The following is an 18,749-nucleotide window of genomic DNA, read 5'->3' on the forward strand; positions in this document are numbered from 1 at the left end:
TTAAAAATTATTTTTCTGAAAATAATGTCACTACTATTTTGTCAAAAAACTGACCATAAATAAATTATCACTAAATAATCTCAGCATAAATAAAAAATGCACTCTAAAATGATTTTACAAGATATTTTTTAAACAATTCCAATATTGTGGAGATTCAGAAAAAATACTGAAATAAAAGATATGTTAAAGTGGTAAGTGAATAATAAAATATTATGTTTAAAAAGTATCTTTAAAATATAAACATTCATATAACGTCAATATTGGTAAAGCATCTTAATTAAATATCAATATTTCTAAGTTTCTATATTCTATTTACATTAAGATCGAAATATGAAATAAAATATACATAAAAACAGAAATGCTGAAACAAAAATGGGAACTCTTGACAAATGCAGCAAAAGGGAAAAAGAAAAATATTAACATTCATGCAAGCATATAGTATTACTCTCCCTTTACATTTTTCTAGGAACTAGAAGAATAGGGCGGGAGAAAATGTAAATTATCAAAAACAATTACATAAGTAAAAATGCTCTGGAAATTTGACAGGCAAAAATTAAGTATTATAAACGAAAAGAAAACATTATAATACATGAGCATAAATGTGAAATAATACATCATATAATATTTAACCAAATTTCTATAAAATCACCCATGTTTACATTTTCAGGTGCATTCTAAAAAATAAAAATAAAACAAATTCTTTAAAATTTAGCATAAAAAATATTTAGTATCACTGACTGAATAGTAATTAGGTTCAAAAGCAGAAAGATTTTTAATCTTTTAGCAGAAACAAAGTCAACTTTTGTCAATTATTGGACAATCATCCTATCAAATAGTAAATTTTATTATTTCAGCAGAAAAGCTTAAATATATTACTCCAAAGAAGCATAATTATTTTTGCCAAAAGTGACATTACGATTGCATATCTATGCACTTGAATATAATTTGCCACAAAAATTAATTTTTATATTTAAAAACAAAAAATGAATGTCAAAATTTTAAAACTCGGAATTAATGAAGCAATAAAATTAAATATTACTAACAAAATAAAATCTGTCTCAATTAAATCTCAAAAGAAAGAGTAAAAAATTGAGAAAGATTGAATTTAAAGATACACAAATTTATAAGATAGGATTTTATACTTTATCTTATTTGTTAGAATAGATCTAATCTAATAAAATAAATCCTTAGATTTTTATACTTAATATGTGAATATTATTTTACATACTTTATAAAAAGAAAGATTTTAATTATTTTAATAATTTTTTATAATGTGGATAAAAAATTTAAATTTATTTCATTTGATATTTTTCAACTTCTTTTAAAGAATATTTTAATTATATTGATGATCTTTCAGTAAGTTTTTTTTCCCTTGTAAATTCTCATTTTTTTTTTATTTACTTCATTCTTATTTTCTTTATAATTACCTTTAGCTTTACCTTAGATTTAAATTATTAATATCTACAAATTTGCTGAAAGAGAATTTTACTGTTGGAAATATGGAAAAATGACCAGTTTTTAACAATATAATCTTTATATAGTTTAATTTTTGACTTAAATTCAGTATTTACAATTTGACCTCAAAATTAAGCATAAAAAACTTAAAATTAATATTAGATTTCAAATAAATATGTAAAGCACATTTAATCGAGTCTGGAACTATTGAGAAGTAACGAAAAATGGATAAATAATACAAAATAATCAGATTTTTTTAATAATTAAAGGATTAAATGTATCAACAAATTCATGAACAAAGAGTATTTCATATGCATACACATACATTTATTCTCATTTACACTTTACTTAACAGGAATAGTTAAATAACTGAATAAATTATTAATACCCTTCAATTGGAATATCTTTCATATGACTATGTATTTAATATATACTTTTGCAGTCACAGCGCTCAATATTCTGATCAATGGATTAAAAATAATAAATTTGGGAGATTTTTTTCATAGACTATTTAGATGGTCATTTATTCTCATTTACACTTTACTTAATCAAATGTTACATGATATAAGAAGATTCATTGCATAACTTTTTTCTAATTAAAAATATTTCCTAAAAATAAACCAATAAATTTGTCATAAAGAATATTTAATATGAAGTTAACTTTGACAATATAAATCCAGTTAAGATGTAGAACAATTTTAACTTTTAAAAAAAAAATATGATTAAATAAAAATAATTTCAGAACATTTTTTAATGAAAAATAATATAAGTAAGAGTTGTCAAAATTTTAAAAGTTTTGCAATTAACTTAAATATACATTTGCAAGCAATTCTAAAAAGCTTGAACTTGGCATTTTATCAATTATCATATTACCAATATAATATCATTCCTCTTAAAGGTTAAAAAAAAATTACATTTTCAAATCTTTGATTTCAGAAATAAAAAAAAATTTTTTTAGATAAGTGTAATTGAAGAGGATAAATTTATTTTAAGTTAGTATTTTGTAGCCATAAATATAAGAGAATCAATTATTACTGAGAAATTTTTCCACAGCCAGAAAAAATATTCTTTTTTCAAAACTATATGTATAAAAAAATGCAGAATTTCTGATATCTAAAATCTTTTTTATAACTTCCAAAATCTAAATAATAAAATAAATATATATGAGAGAATGAACAATTAAAAAAACATTTGAGATATCAAAATGAGATTTAACAAAAAGAACTGCACATAAAATTAAACTGGGGCTATTTTCAATACAATGCATATGTTTTAGATGAGATTTTAGATTCATTTATGATGCAGAAAAAGAATGGCAATGGGTAATCTATTTGTTTTAGTACAATGCTAATGTCTATTTTTAGATTAGTTTTTAGATCCAACTTAGAAGTAGAAAGATTTTGATTATTCTATAGTGTAAACTACATAGATCAAACTTTTTAAATTTACTGAAACAAATCATGTATCAACAAATTTTCCATTTTTCAAACAAAAAATTTATAAACAGAAAATTGATTAATAAAACTATTAATTGTTTTTTCATTTGGTACATTAAATAATTTTAATAGCTAATTCTTAATTGCATAAATTAAGCAGTTAAGGGTCTTAGTATATTTTATCATTTATTTTAATTTATCCAAAGCCCTAATATAGTCCCTAGTCACAATATAACTGCCATTCCATTTATTCATATTTGAAATAATTTTTTTAAAAAAGATGTATGGTATTTTTTAAAGTTACTAGTTGATTGCAATAAACTTTTTTGTTTTGATTGATTGCAAATGGTTTTCTAAAATTTGAAGATAAAAATATAATTGATCTGAAATATTTCAAAAATAAAATTAATGAAAAGTCAAAATAATAAATGTCATTAATATCAATTTTTACTTACATAAAATATCAAACAATCAATATCAGTGAGTTAACTTTACAAGAAATCAATAAACAACAAAAAAAAATTTAGCCCACTTAGTTTAGAAGGAAACTTAAAAGATACTAGCTAGCAATTAATTAATATGTTCACAGTACAACAAAATCAGATATTTATATTGTAAAGAAAGTGGATTAGTATTCTAAAAAAGCAAATGTAGATATAATTTGCATACAAAATATGATTAATAATAAAGCTACAAGTTTTTCAGCCACTTTAAAAATGACAAGTAACAACAGTCATTCTTCAAAGACATTACAGGTTTTGGTACAGCTGTCAGACCTTCTTTAAAAGATTGTTTTTACACCTTAGAAAGTAAATAAACAGTTTTTTTTTTCCTGCTTTTTATCCCATGCCCTTAAAACAACACCATCTGATACAAATAAATCATTTAAAAAAGGAATAGTTTCTGCTGTTATTAAAACAGGAAGGATAATTACCAGTTTTTGCATCCTTTACAAAACTAATGATATGCCAAAATAGATAGATTAATACTTCAAAATAAATTTAACTTATTAAGTTTTTTCCCTAAATTAAAACTTGAAATATACAAAATTATCTTAATATTTTATATTGTCTTAGCATGAATACACAATTTTTGATTATTTAATAAACAAATATTTGATTTACAAAAAAAAATCATTTTTGTCTTTCAGTTACAGTTAAAGCAAAAAAATCTGTTTAATATAAATAATAGTCGAGTATTATTAATGATAACATGATTAGAATATCAGTCATAGTCTTTTTTAATGATAACTGAGTAACTGCATTGACTGTAACCTAAACAAATTATAAATAACAAAAATTAATAAATATACAATATCCACTGTAAAATTACATTAATTTCAACATAAACCACTATAGTATATTTCAAAAAATAATCAAGTATTACTACTAAGTTATGTGCATTTATGAATTTTAGAACAGAAAGCTGACATTTGAAGGAATTATTTTTTAGATACTGCTATCAGCTGAAATCGAGAACTGTATTTTTATAATTTACTGCTAGTGATGGATTTTAACAACTTGAGGACACAGGTTCTAAATTATTCTGAGTCCCTATTAGATAAATTATAGTGATAGGAAAGTAATGTGAAATAAATTTATTTCTATACTTACTTTCTAATATACATAATTTAAAATAAAGGCAATTCTTATATGCAAGTGTGTGTATTATGATATCTCTTAATTTAAAGCCTAATTTTAAACTATTGATTTTTATCTTAACTGGCCCATGTTGCTTAATTCTAAAATGTTCTTTTATTACCTGATCCAATTTCCACTTTTTTTTATTTATTATTTCTAACACACTCTCTAAAAAAATTACTAACTCCTTTGTTTCCATACCAGGAGATATTGGATAAAAATCCCTCACACCTGCACATTCATTTCAAAGATACTCAAGATTTCCTTTCCTAAGCTGACATGTGTCAAAGAAATTCCTATCAATCTCATAGTGAAATCACTAAAGGGAAAAAATTTCTGTCACTTTGCTCTTGTGTTCTAACTTCAATAGAGATGTTCCACTTTTCATCCCCTTGTAAAAATCATGGCTTTCATGGTGAAATAAACTGAAGTATCTTCCAAAAATGCCATCTTTCCGCCATGTATCTACCAAAATTATATTTTATATTTTCTAGATGGTATAGGCATCACAGTGTTCATTTCCAAATTTTGATTTAAACAGAAATAAAAGAAAATCAGAAAAATTATTCTTAACAAAATCACATTTTGTTTTTCTTTATTAAAGCTTAAAAAAAACTTTTTCAATTAATAAAATTGACTTGAATTCATAAGTCACCAACTTTTTATAAACTATTATGATTTTTATTATAAATATTAAAACATTAAGAGAAAACATTACTATTTATATTCCTTTCATATTTCAAAATGAAATAATCATTGTCAATGTCCTTTGTCCAAAGGATTGATTGGTATATTTATTCAATTTCATACTTATATTTTAATTTTTAATAAGAATGCATATTAAAAATAATTGAATAATTATTATTATCTTACTTAAATTAACATGATATATTAATTATAAAATATAATTTATAATAAATAAATTTATTATAAAAAGATAATAATTTAACATTATTTAGTAAGCTCAATTGCTTAAAAATTGTTGACCTACTAAAAATTTTTCAATAAAAAAAACCCTTTTTTCAAAAATAGTGCCAGCAATAATAGAATTTATTGGAGGCACTATTGTTTCTTTATTTGTTTCAAGAAATTGTGACATGAAGTATTTAAAATGTATTATTTCATTACCAAATTAAGAATTAACATCTTATGATAATGTGATTTAAATTTTTGAGCAGTTTCTTTAAAATCAGCATGGCTTCTTTTGGGAAAATTTACCAAAAATCACTTGTGAGGCCACAAAAATTCTGAGAACAGTATATCCAAAACAGACAAATATGTTTCAAAACTCAGTTTTCCTTTTCTCTAAGTATGATGTCTTTTGTACTGTCATCTTCAAAATGATTTTTCTCTCCCTCTTTCTTTTTTTTTAAACATTGACTTCATTATTGTGATGGGCATCGTTTCATTTCCCGTCATCTCATAATTGGAAAGTATTTTTAACAATCTGATTAAACCAATACCAGTTTTTTGTCCTTTTTTCATTACATTACAGATTTTTTTCCCTGAGAAACAGAAAAACGCCTTCTTTATTGTTATATCAAGCCCTTCAGTGCACTTTGTCAAAATTGACAATGAATAAAATTTGCAAGAAAGAATGAAGTATACTAAAAAGTTGGGATATTTAAGGATAGTGTGGTGAATAGCATATAAGCCAGTTAACAATGCTGTGGTGAATAGCATATAAGCCAGTTAACAACTCTTCTACCCGAACGATCGTTTTGGTATAATGGTTTAGTTACTGGACTGCTAACCACAAGGTCCCAGGTTCTATCCTTCGCGCATCGCACACCGCGTCAATAGATAAGGTCTAAATTATGAAACAAAACAAGAAAGAAAACTCTGTGCATTTTCATAAAGATACATGAATGGAGCAATATATAACTATTAAGATCATTACTTTAAAAGTTGATTAACTTGCTTACATGAGTATGCAGAGCATTACAGCAATCAATTCAAAAAGAAAAAGAAAAAAAAATGTTTAAATTGACAACAAACTAAAATAAGCATCAACACATTATTTAGACAATAGTTTGTAAGATATGTTTATAAATATAACAAATGACAGACATTTCAAGACATGAAATTTCAGGGTAAGTTAATAGAAGCTTTTGCTTCCAAAATTTTAAGTAATATAATTGAAAAGCATATTTTATATCAACTGAAGTTTATTAAAAGTACAATATCAATATATTCTGTTCTGTTCAATAAGCTAACTTTTTAAAAATAATAATTTTTTTTAAACACTCCATGGAACTTAAAATATTAGAAAGATCTAATGAGTATTGAATACATGATTGATAATTGAATATTTCACAGTTTTATACTAAAATCTCAATCATCATTTTAATGATAGTTTGGAATGAATCATTTTCTAATTATTGTTTTAGGTCTACAAGTTGCAATATTTTTTCAACACTTTGCAACTGCTCCAGGGAGGAGGGCCTTTGTTCTTATCCCTATCGTAAATAACATTGTCCTGAACCACTGGAAACAGTTTGAGATAGTTGTTCAATGGATCTGAGACGGGCCTTTCAAAAAAGGAGGGGTCAGCTGAAAGGTTTTTGTGAAATAAAGATGAATGCATTTCCTTTGGATGTAAATTCATGATGGTTAGTCTACCTTAACCCTCTTTTCTAAAGTGTAGAAAAAGAAATTACTCCAGTTGTCTCGATGACTTATGATCAAAGCATAGACAAATTTTATTCAAGGAATGCACACATTTTTTTTCAGATGATGAGCGCCTGTAAAAGTCAGTCTATATATTTTCTAATATTAATCATACCAAAAAAGGCATTACATTTTGACAGAATGATTAAAGAACATAACTATTTCTCTAGAAATCTTTAAAAATTTTAAAACTGGGGGGGGGGGGGTCCCTACGACTTTTTCGCATACTCTCTAATAAAGGTGTTATCCCCTGCCCTAAAAAAATTATGGACCTTGGGTAAGGAAGAGAACACTTAGCATGGCAATGGCATACAATAGTTACGAAATATTAAATTCGGCTTGAATTTAGCATTCTTATTGAGTTTGTCATGTGATCTTTTGGTGAGTCTTTTGGAATTTAATCCCTGGCTAAATAGAATCCAAAAATTGAATCTAAGTTTCAGATGCATTTTTCTTAGTGTATTGAAACCAATTTGACACAGAACTACAATTGTAATCACAAAATCACATACCAAATTTGATATATTTCATTGTATATATGAGTAATTGCATTTATACTCATTAAGCACAGATCAACAAACGATCAACCCCCAATAGGATTTGGGTCAAAATTTGATACCAGTATTATAGATGTTAAATCTGTACATAGAATTTTTTTTCTATTTAATTTTCTTCGTTTTGTAGTAATTTTGTTAATTTGAAAAGTTAGACAGACAGACTTCCTCTGAACAGATTTTGCTACAAATTTGATAAAAATCTACAAATTTAATATAGACCTATACATTCTTTCATACATCTACTTCAAAATATTTTGGAGTTAACTTTGTCATAGATAGACATACGGACATTTTCCAAAAATGCATTTTTGGAACTCGGGAAGTTCAAAAACATGGAGATTCGTCAAAATCTCGAATTCAATTGAATTTTCAATTGATTATAATTGTGACTTTCTCTATACTTCATATACAAGAAAGTAAAAAGATGTAATTTTTATAAATAATTTGGTATGTCAAAATATCTGATGCTGACAAAAATCAAAACTGCATATTTTCAACAAACTAAAAAAAAGTTTCCATGGCTTTTTTGCAAAGAATGAAGTATTTATGTTATTATAATTATAAATAGATGATAAATCTATTAAATTATAAATGAGTGATAATTCTGAAAATTCACGAAAAATTTATTGATTTGAATAAGGTAATTATTAGCATGTTATACATAACACAAATGTATATTGATGTATAATGTGTGTATATCTGCAATAAATATTTTGATGAAAGCCACATGAATATTTACATGAAATTTATTTTTTAATGATTTTTTCCTATGCTTGAAAAAAATCTAAGAATAATACTTTAGCCTTAGGAGTATTCAAATAATTATATATTCCTTGGCATTGACATTTCATTTAAAAGGAGTCTTTTTTTTTTTTTAGTATCCTATAATAGCAAAGGATTTTTTTAGTTAGTCAACTAAAATTGGACCTCATTAGTCAGCAAATAAATTTGAAAATCTTGAATAAACCTTAAGAAATATATTCTGAAATTTAAATGAAAGTTGATTTTAATTAGAATATATTCAAATACAATATACTTGTAAATCGAAATAAATAAGTAAATAAAAATTTACTTATACCACAAAAAAGGGCTCAAGGCAATTGCTTATATTATTTACTGGTTAATACAATGCTGCATTCCAAGAAATAAGCATTTGGATCATCGCCTTAGAACATCAGGATTGATGCCATATTTCTCTTGGTTAAAATATTCTAATCATATAATCCTATTAACCATGTTACAATTTATTTTGGGTATTGACTTTAGTATATCGGTTTTCTTTTTTTTAAGGTTTTTTTAAAAGTTTTATATATATATATATATGTATAATTTTTGTATTTTAGAACGCCTTGTTACATTTGCTTTGTTTTTATTTCTTTATTTATTTTTGCATTTCCATTCATTCTTGACATTTCTGTTCATCACATTCCATACTTTTTTCTCGGTTAATATATTCTTATCATTTAAACATGTTATAATTTATTTTGAATACGTGACTTCAGTATATCGTTTTTGGCTTGTTTTTTAAGTTTTTTTTTTTTTTTTTTTTTTTATAATTTTTATATTTGTGGACGTTTTGTTATATTTGTTTTATTTTTCCTGACATATCCATTCATGTTTATTTTCCTTAATGTTTTGTTTGGCACTTCCTCTTTCCCCTTCTTTTTTTTAATAAGAGAAAAAATTTGTGAACAAGTCTGCCATTCAAAAAAAATCTGCTGCCAGTTTAGTACTGCAACAAAGAAAATGAGGCCCCCTTAAGTTTCAAGCCATAAGGCGACGACTTCCAACACCTGTGTGGAAAACAACTACTGCATATTGCATAATAAATATATAGTGAATATCTGAATGCAAATGATTTAAACAACTTCAAATCTTGAAGGCATGAAAAGGAAAAAATTTTGAAAAATTATATTTAAAAGCTCAGATTTTTTTTTTTTTTAATTATTCTCAAAATATTTAGAAGAATTTAGAAATACCTCCTTTTCAGCAATTTATTTTTTAAATATAAAGAAACACCGCTGTGCAATTATAATAAACAAAATAATATCATATTTCTTATGCTCTTAAATAAAAAATATGATTTTTAATGGCTTTTGCCTTATTCTGAGAGCAATATAAATATTCGGATTATAATTTCATTCAGGTGAAATATGATTGGAACAAGAAGAAGAAAAAAAACTAAAAATATTATCAGTCATTTAATCATGCTTTAACTGCTGATAATGTATCAAAACCAATTTGGTAAAGCTAGTTTTTTAAATTTATAAATTAAGATTTAATGTTGATTATTATGTATTATATAATACCATTTAAAACAGCTGTTTCAATGTAATAATAATAGAAGCTGCTTAAAAAAGTAATGTGCTAAAATATTTTTTTTTCATTTTTTTTTATTTTTTAGAATTTAATATTAAAACCTTAATTTAAAAAATATATTTAATCATCATTTAAAAAAATATAACTTCTAAAAATCACTTTTTTTTATATCTGGAATAAATTTTTTGATATATAGCACTTAAAAGAAATTTCCTCGCATTTTGCTTTGAAAGAACAAATAATCAAAAGTTAATTTGTTTACATAAATTTATTTTCATAATCATATAGAAAAAAAAAATCTACAATGATATTATAATTGTTATTTCATTCTTAAAAGTAAAGTTTAGACATTTATGCACTAATTAAGATTTCATTATTATAACATATTGGGATAATAATAATAAATCCAGATAAAGTGAAATTCAATACAAATATATTTTATTGAAGAGTAATTCACTCATCTACTTACTGTTCCTTAATTTTAAATTCATTTAATTTTAACCACTTATTAGTATTTTGTTTAATACATCAACATTTCAAATTTAAAAAAAAACTGGCCAAACACTCAAGACTAGTAAAAAAATCCATTGAATTAAGGCCCAATCCATTATTTCATTACAAATATTTATAAAGAATTCAACAAATAAAAAACCAAAAATATCATTTAACAGCTGAGAGATATGCACAAATTCAAACAAACTAAATCACACTAAGTAAATAATTGATGGAGGAAAAAAACTCAATAAAAGTAAAGTATGGCATTGCACTTTTTGTGTGTGTGTGTGTGGTGAAAGAGATGTTATAATGTTATATCCTTCTTGTAAGCAAATGTCTGGCGAGTAAAAATATGTGTTAATATTTGCAAAATGAAGAATTTTATAAAAGAGGAGATAAAATCATGTAGAATATAATTCTCAAAACAAGTACTGATATTTTCGTGGGAAAATAAACAACAGCATAAATTTTGAAATGATAGTTTAAGAAGTTAAATAACTGAAGTTATGTCTATATAAGGTTAACACTTATTTACCAGTTGGAGTAAGCAACATTTAAAGATTCAGAAAGGAAGAAACATTGCTTCCTGAGATAATGCTTTGCATTCAGTTAATCAAAAGGATTATATAACTTAAGCTTAACATCTTTAAGAATTCAAAGAATATTTATTTATTTTTTCAATTATTTCATAATTTTAAGCCATACGATATAAGAATATACTCAATCTTTCATCAATATGAAACTTATAAAAAAATTCAAAGTTATTTCCTAGACATTGGGTATGAATAAATTGCAACAAAAAAATGTGTATAAAAAATACAAATAATATTGCTTTTTAAGAACAAAACTACAACCTTTACATTTTATATAAATGATGAAATTCAATGTAAGTGCAATGTAAATTTTTCTGGATGCACAATTTCTTTCTAGCTTGTTTTTTTTTTTAAACTGGTTGTTTTTGCATTTCCCTCTGTTTTGACTGTTTTTTATTCCTATCAATTTTATTGTTTTTAGCAAAATCTTAGTAATTTTTGTTTATGTAGTCATAGAAATTAAAAAAAAAAAAAAAAACTTAAACAAATATTACTAAAAGGATTATATAACATTGGTTTCTTCTTTTAAATGACTAGCATTAAAATGTAAATAAACATTTTTTATTTCATTGAAATATATATGAAAGCTTATCCTGATTTAGTACAATCAAAATGTAATTAAATAAGCCATTTTATAAAATTCTGATTAAACAAAGATTTAAAAAGTTCAATTTACCAAGATTTACAAAAGTATATTTATTTCTTTAATTATAATAAAAATTTTAATAAAAGCTGTATTTTAAGATTTTATAGAAGTTAAGTTTTTATATAAATGTTTAAAATACATATAAATCAGGGAAAAAAAGTTAAAAAAAATCAATATTTTTCTATTGTATCATATTCTATTGCAAATTGAAAATTCAATTTTGAGTATTTTTTGCTACTATTCTGTATTAACCATTGATAGAAATCTTTTAAAATAAGAGAGGGCAGAGTTTAAAATAACCTTTTTATTCCTTGAAATTATTTTTACATTGTTGTTTTCCTTCATTTAGCCATAATAATAAAAAAACAATTTATATATAATAAAAAATGCAGAAATATTCAGCACTTTTTTATACATTTAATAAAATTAATCTACTTAAGGTGAATATTAAGATGATCCCTTCAAAACAATCACTCCCCCCCCCCATTTCCAATCACTTCAGCCCTAATTCATTACTGTTTCCATACCATTGGATTTTTTTAGTTAAGTAATTTAGTTTTATATCAGCAATTGTTTTAAAATCTATTTTAAAAAAGTATGTAACAATAATTAACATTTAATAAGAATTAAATCATTATCAATCTTTAAAAAAATCTTTTCTCCACGAATGAAAAACAAAACAAAACAAGTCTTTTCTCTCTCATGCACATTTTTTAAGCATAGACTTAAAATAGGTTTTTCACACTTATTCTGATGACAATAAGGCATTCATTAAATGTGTTTTTAGGAATAAAATTCATGCTTATAAAATTTAAATATTCTATATTTTGCTTATTAATTTTCAAATTAGCATTTCATCAAATATTTTATTCAATTTTGTACAAACTCAGTTAAATGCTTTTTAAAGTAAACAACAAATAATATGTAAAAAATATATAAAAATTTTGCATTTCTTTCAGTTCAGTGTTTTTATTTTGCTCATACATACAGTCAGCATCACAATGACTATTCATTTTATTTTTGACCATCTAAATTATATTTGGATAAATGAGTTTAATAATATACAAGAACAGAAGTTTTTGCATTGAAATTAAATAGAATAGTAGTTACAGTGCAAAAAACACATCACAACGAAAGTTAGAAATATAATCCAAAAGGAGCATCAAAATTCTTTTAAAACTTGGCCAAACAGAGAAAAGAACTCTCAGAAATAACAACCCATGCCTAAGTCATTATTTTCTCATTAATAATATCTGTATCAACTGACTGCATATTATTACTATTTTTTTTTTTTTTTCAAAATATTATTGCATCAACTGACTGCATATTATTACTGTTTTTCTTTCAATATATGAAGATAAAATTAAAAGTAATTAATTTCAGATTTGGACAAAATAGATTTCAAAATAATAATAATAAAACATTATTTGCATTTGAAAACAAGAATTCTCCCAACATATTATGTGAATTTCAAAAACAATTTTAGCAAATGCAAAAACAATTGCTGGATTTCAAATTAAAAAAAAATACTGAAATTTGGTGATTCTAAAGTTAACAAAAATAAGGATTCAGGAAAAGACTAGATTTCAACTTAAACATTAATAACTAAAAGATAATTTGAATGTTTGAATCTCAAAAATAACTATATAAATAACTTTTAACTAGGATCCATAAATCATTTTCCTAACCATAATGATAAAACAATAAAACAAAAATTATTCCTTTAAGGATATTTTGGGGTCTGCCTCCTCTTCATCATATCTTTCTCTCTTTTTCTTCAAATTGTAATAAAAATTATTGATATAATTGAAGATAAAAAAAAAACCTAACATAAAAAATTTTATTAGTTATTTTTCACATTTTTAGCTATATTTTCAGGTTTTGTTTAAAACTAACTTTTAAAAACAGGTACTTTAGAATCCTAAATCATATCATAGAATTTTTGGGAATGAAAACCACTTCATAAAAAGAAACTGTTATATATTGAAATAAAACATTTTTATACACTTTAAATATGTATATGCATTGAACTCAAACTCTGAATTTACATTTAATATCACAAAGAATCTCTTGAAACCAAAGCAGTATATGTAAAAAAAAAAAAAAAAAAAAATCAAGAATTTTAAATATGCAACAAATATTTCAAATAAAAATTTTGGGAAATATATATAATTATAAGGCAATGCGTAAATTATTATAAAGCTAGCTTTGTATTCCATTTTTATTTATTTATTTTACCGTGGACAAGATAACAATGTAACTTTCACATTACTTTTATAATAATACAACAATATTGAATCCATCAAAAGGTGTATAATGACATACATTTATGGATCTTATTCTGACTTTGTGCAACTTCATATAACTATGATCTTGAATAATTTTAATCTAACAGAGATCAAATTTATTCCTTATTATTTTATGATTATTTAAATATAAAAATTTTGTAAAAGCAGTTTATAGCATTTACAGGTGCTTTCCCATTTACTATCAAATTATTTACACTTTCCACAAAATAAAATAAATCATGATCAAAAGGCATTTACTTTAATATAATCATTTGAAACAATTGTTAAGTTTTTATACATTAATAAAACTTGCTGCTTTGAAAATAGTGACAACATAATCTGAGCTGCTAAAAAACTAGTTAACGTAATTTAAAGTATAAAAATTATAATTCATTAAGAAATATAGAAACTGAAATAGCTGATGAAGGATTTGAAGATTTTAAATATCTTATTATCTTATTTCGATTTTTAAAAATTTTGAAAATAATATAATTAAATATTGTTTAATTCTCTAAATTGATAGAGAATTTTTATGCAAAAATTATATGCTTTGTTTCAAATAATTTGCTAACCACAATATACATCCCCTCCTTTAACAAAAAAAAAAAAAAAGAAATACCAAAATAAACTTCTTATATAAGAGAAAGGAATCTCTCACTGCTGATTCAGTAAAGACATTCTTAAACAAACATAAAATTATTAAATAAATTAGTAATATTTTTTATCTCCACTTTTAGTGGCATAGTTTCCATGTAGATATTAATCCTCCAACCAAAAAATAATTTTACCTGTAATACTTTTTAACTATTTAAACTGTTGTATAAGAAATGGTGAATAGTTTCAAGTATTTTTGTAATGAAGTGAATTGTTGATTTTATTCTATAATATTATTTAATAGAATTCAATTCATAATAGCATAACTTAAAAATTTTTATAAAATAATTGAAATATTGGTGTGTGTGGGGGGGGATATAATGCCTATATTTTCCAACTCCATATCTTAGCAGCTATCATTATAAAATATTTATTGGAATATTTAAAATATTTTTATCTTCAGAAGATAAAATTTTATCATAAATAACATCTACTAATATAAGAAATTGTCTTCAAAATCCTTACGCATATTATTGTCAGGTATTGATTGGAAAAATCATATTTATAAATTTATGTGACTACTCATTAAAATTTCAACATTTAAAGTCAGTGGATTTTCAAATTTATTGCCCCCCCCCAAAATCATAAATTCTGAGAGCTAATATTTTTTATTATGTTCCTATTATTTATCTATTTCTTTAATATGTTTTGAAAATTTCTTTAGAATTTTATCTCCACTTTTAAAAAAACGGATTATTTTACATTGTGTAAGTGTCAAATGAATGGAATAACATGATCTGCAAAAAGATAATTTGATTAAATATCATTACCATATTTAATCCAATTTAAGATTAGTTAAAAAGAAGCTGAAGAATAATTTTTAGAATGATGGTAATAAAAACCACAATTAAAATTTTAAAATATAGTGAACACTATCAATTATATATGTATTTATACATCTATTACAATACAGGATACATAAATGAATTATAAAATGGCAATATTAATAATTAAATATGAAAATTAATTAAATTAATACCATTAATATTTAAAGCAAATGGTAATATGTTTCACAGTTATTTCTGAACATCCAGGCAAAGTATAGACACATTATACATATATCCTGCATCTTCTGAAAATTAGCCCCAATGCAATTTTTGCAACAAAAATCAATATTAGGTTCAGTTTTATTTTTTACAAATATAATACAGACAGAATTTTTTTTTAAAGCAAACAAAATTTTTAATTGATTGTTTTGTAAAACACATACTAAATAGTTAAACTATTTAACAAGAAATGAATGCAATCAGTAGGTAACACAACTTATGCATAATAATCAATATTACACAATATTATTTCATATACTATAAAATATTGTACACTACTTTTTTCTGCTACTAACATATAAAAGAGGCATAAAGAATGTAATAGATAAAAAAAACTCTAATAACTAATTTTAGTCATAAAAAAATATAAAATAAATCATTTATGAATGCTTACCAATCTCACAAACAATTGTAGTTTTTCTCATAATTTTTTTTTTTTTAAAAAAAAAAACAACAGAAAAATTTATTAAAAATTTAATAGTACCTATTACCATTAAGGCAAACTAAACGAAAATCAACTTCTATATAAGTACAAGAAAGGAAAAAAAAGATTTTTAAATATATAATCATTATAATTCAAACTGTGCCAATTTAGTTTTTATTTATATTTATATAAATTGCCCATAAAGTTTTCTGGTGAATTGAGAAAGGATTTTTTTACTTTAATCATAATAAGTTTTCATAGATAAAATAGAGACAAATTAAACTCAGCTAAATGTACAATCTAAATAAGGACAAGAATCTGCAAAATATTTGCCATATAATTTATTTCATGATATTTTATTTTAATCTCAGACTAATATAAATGAATGCATTAATATTTAAACAAATGAAATTTGCCTCACAGAGTAATGAAATATAATCCAAATACATTTATTAAAATATTTAACAATATACTACAAGGTTTCTTAAACTGTAGACAAATCCCTAAACAGCATTTTTTTTTTCAGTTTTTTTAACATTTGTAGAAAAAAAAATGACACAATTTTATTTATATTTTTCTTTAATTATCATTAAAAAAATGCATAATTTTTTCCATCTATTTTCTGACTTTAAAGTCAAAGCAAAATTTTCTGCAAAACACATTTCAAAAAGCGTTTTTTTTTTTTTTTTTCTTCTTCTTCTTCTTTTTCTTTTTTTTACCAATGGTTGCAAACAGAAAAAGTTTAAGAAACCTTGATATATAACATTATAAATACAATAATTAATAAAAATTAAATTTCACTATTTAACAAATTTGGAGGCATTTTATTTAAATATTTGGTACTTATATGTTAACATCATGCCAATTGGCATGTATCAGTTTAAAAAAAAACTTATTATGCTTCTTTGGCAATTAATCATTACCCTGCCATCAATACAAAAATCCAAATACTTTATTGGCAATTCGTTATTTTCAGATCAGTAAGAAAGATTTTCTAACATTCTTTATATTTGGTACTTATATGTTAACATCATGCCAATTGGCATGTATCAGTTTAAAAAAAAAACTTATTATTATGCTTCTTTGGCAATTAATCATTACCCTGCCATCAATACAAAAATCCAAATACTTTATTGGCAATTCATTATTTTCAGATCAGTAAGAAAGATTTGACAAATCTCATTTTCTAACATTCTTTATATTTAATATATTTTTTTAAACTTTAGCTTTAAAAATATAAGTACTAATTCAATTCTTTGAAGCAATTCTAAATAAAACTAATAATTAATTAATAAATAAAATAAGCTTATAAACTAATATTTACTAAAATACAGATGTAGCTAAAATTAAAAGCATTTAAATTATTCAAGCATTATTAAATTATATTTACACAGTGATTTTTCATGGATTCAACATTTTTTTGGCTGCTTACATAGTCTTTGTTTAGGTAAACAATATTTAAACCTTTATTATTTTCTTACAAATTAATGAAGCAAATTTCTTTAAAGAATTTTCATATTATCACAGTAAAAGTGGTATGAAATTTAAAGGCCTAACATGATTTTGATGTTGCTTTCGGTCTTTCTTATAACCTTGCTATATAAATAAAATTTGTTATTTCACAACAAACAGTTTTTTATATATTAAAATCCAGATATATTAATAAACCATTTAATATAATATTTCTATACTTTTTATACATCTTTATGAGATTGGAAAAATTAAATAGTCTCAAACAAATAACATCAATAGCAATGTAAAACTTTAATAAAAGTAAAATATAAATGTGGAAACATATTTCATGAAAATACAAAACCACTATTAGCATAGAATAAGCAGATAAATATTAATAATGATGCTGATAAAAATGTAACATAATAATTAAACTACGACATTCCAATTAAAAAAACATTGCTGAAAATTTCTAACAAAAAACAAATAAAAACAATATATTCACCTTGAAATTTTTAAGATATCCTTACATAATCCAATATAAAGTCACTGCAATCTGATACATCGCACACTATGACAATTTAACAGTGGCACTGCCACTAAACAGTAATACGGAAGAGGCACCAAATGCCAGTCTTTCAGAAATGAAAAAATTGGACACTTACATAGTAGATTCTTGCTAAAATCAGAGAGTGAAACAGCCAGCAGAAGCATCTTGCACTTCTCCCTGAGACTTGGCTTTCCTCCAGAACTTATTTTAGAACACAGCATCCTTCCATGCCAATGTCAGACAACAGCTCTATTTTTGCCAGGATGCTGACATGTACACACTTCTAAAACGCAGCACCTTTAGAACAGGAAATCAATTAACTTGAATTATAAAATTTGAAGACTTTATTATCAATGTAACAGTTTAGTTTGAATTAAATGATAAATATGTTGAGACAATGACAGTAAATATATCCTAAGCTAAGATTTATAAGAATAAAGAGATAAAAATAAGTAAAACACATAGAAAAATAAAAATAGCTAGCTATTTTTGATTTACTACTATTAGCAATAAAATAAAAAGAA

At 23.6% G+C, this 18,749-nt stretch overlaps 1 protein-coding gene across 2 annotated transcripts in view; it reads right to left on the reverse strand.

Moving 5' to 3' along the window:
• LOC129972956 (E3 ubiquitin-protein ligase lubel-like) overlaps nucleotides 1-18,474 on the reverse strand; it is a 30,939-nt gene extending 12,465 nt beyond the window's left edge. Inside the window, exon 1 of one of the 2 annotated variants that reach the window (XM_056087284.1) lies at nucleotides 18,341-18,474. The gene's annotated coding sequence lies outside the window, so the exon portion shown is untranslated. The other variant, XM_056087283.1, reaches the window with a different exon arrangement.
• Nucleotides 18,475-18,749: the final 275 nt, after the last annotated feature.

This window comes from Argiope bruennichi, chromosome 6, assembly GCF_947563725.1.
Source record: "Argiope bruennichi chromosome 6, qqArgBrue1.1, whole genome shotgun sequence".
Classification (NCBI taxonomy): domain Eukaryota; kingdom Metazoa; phylum Arthropoda; class Arachnida; order Araneae; family Araneidae; genus Argiope; species Argiope bruennichi.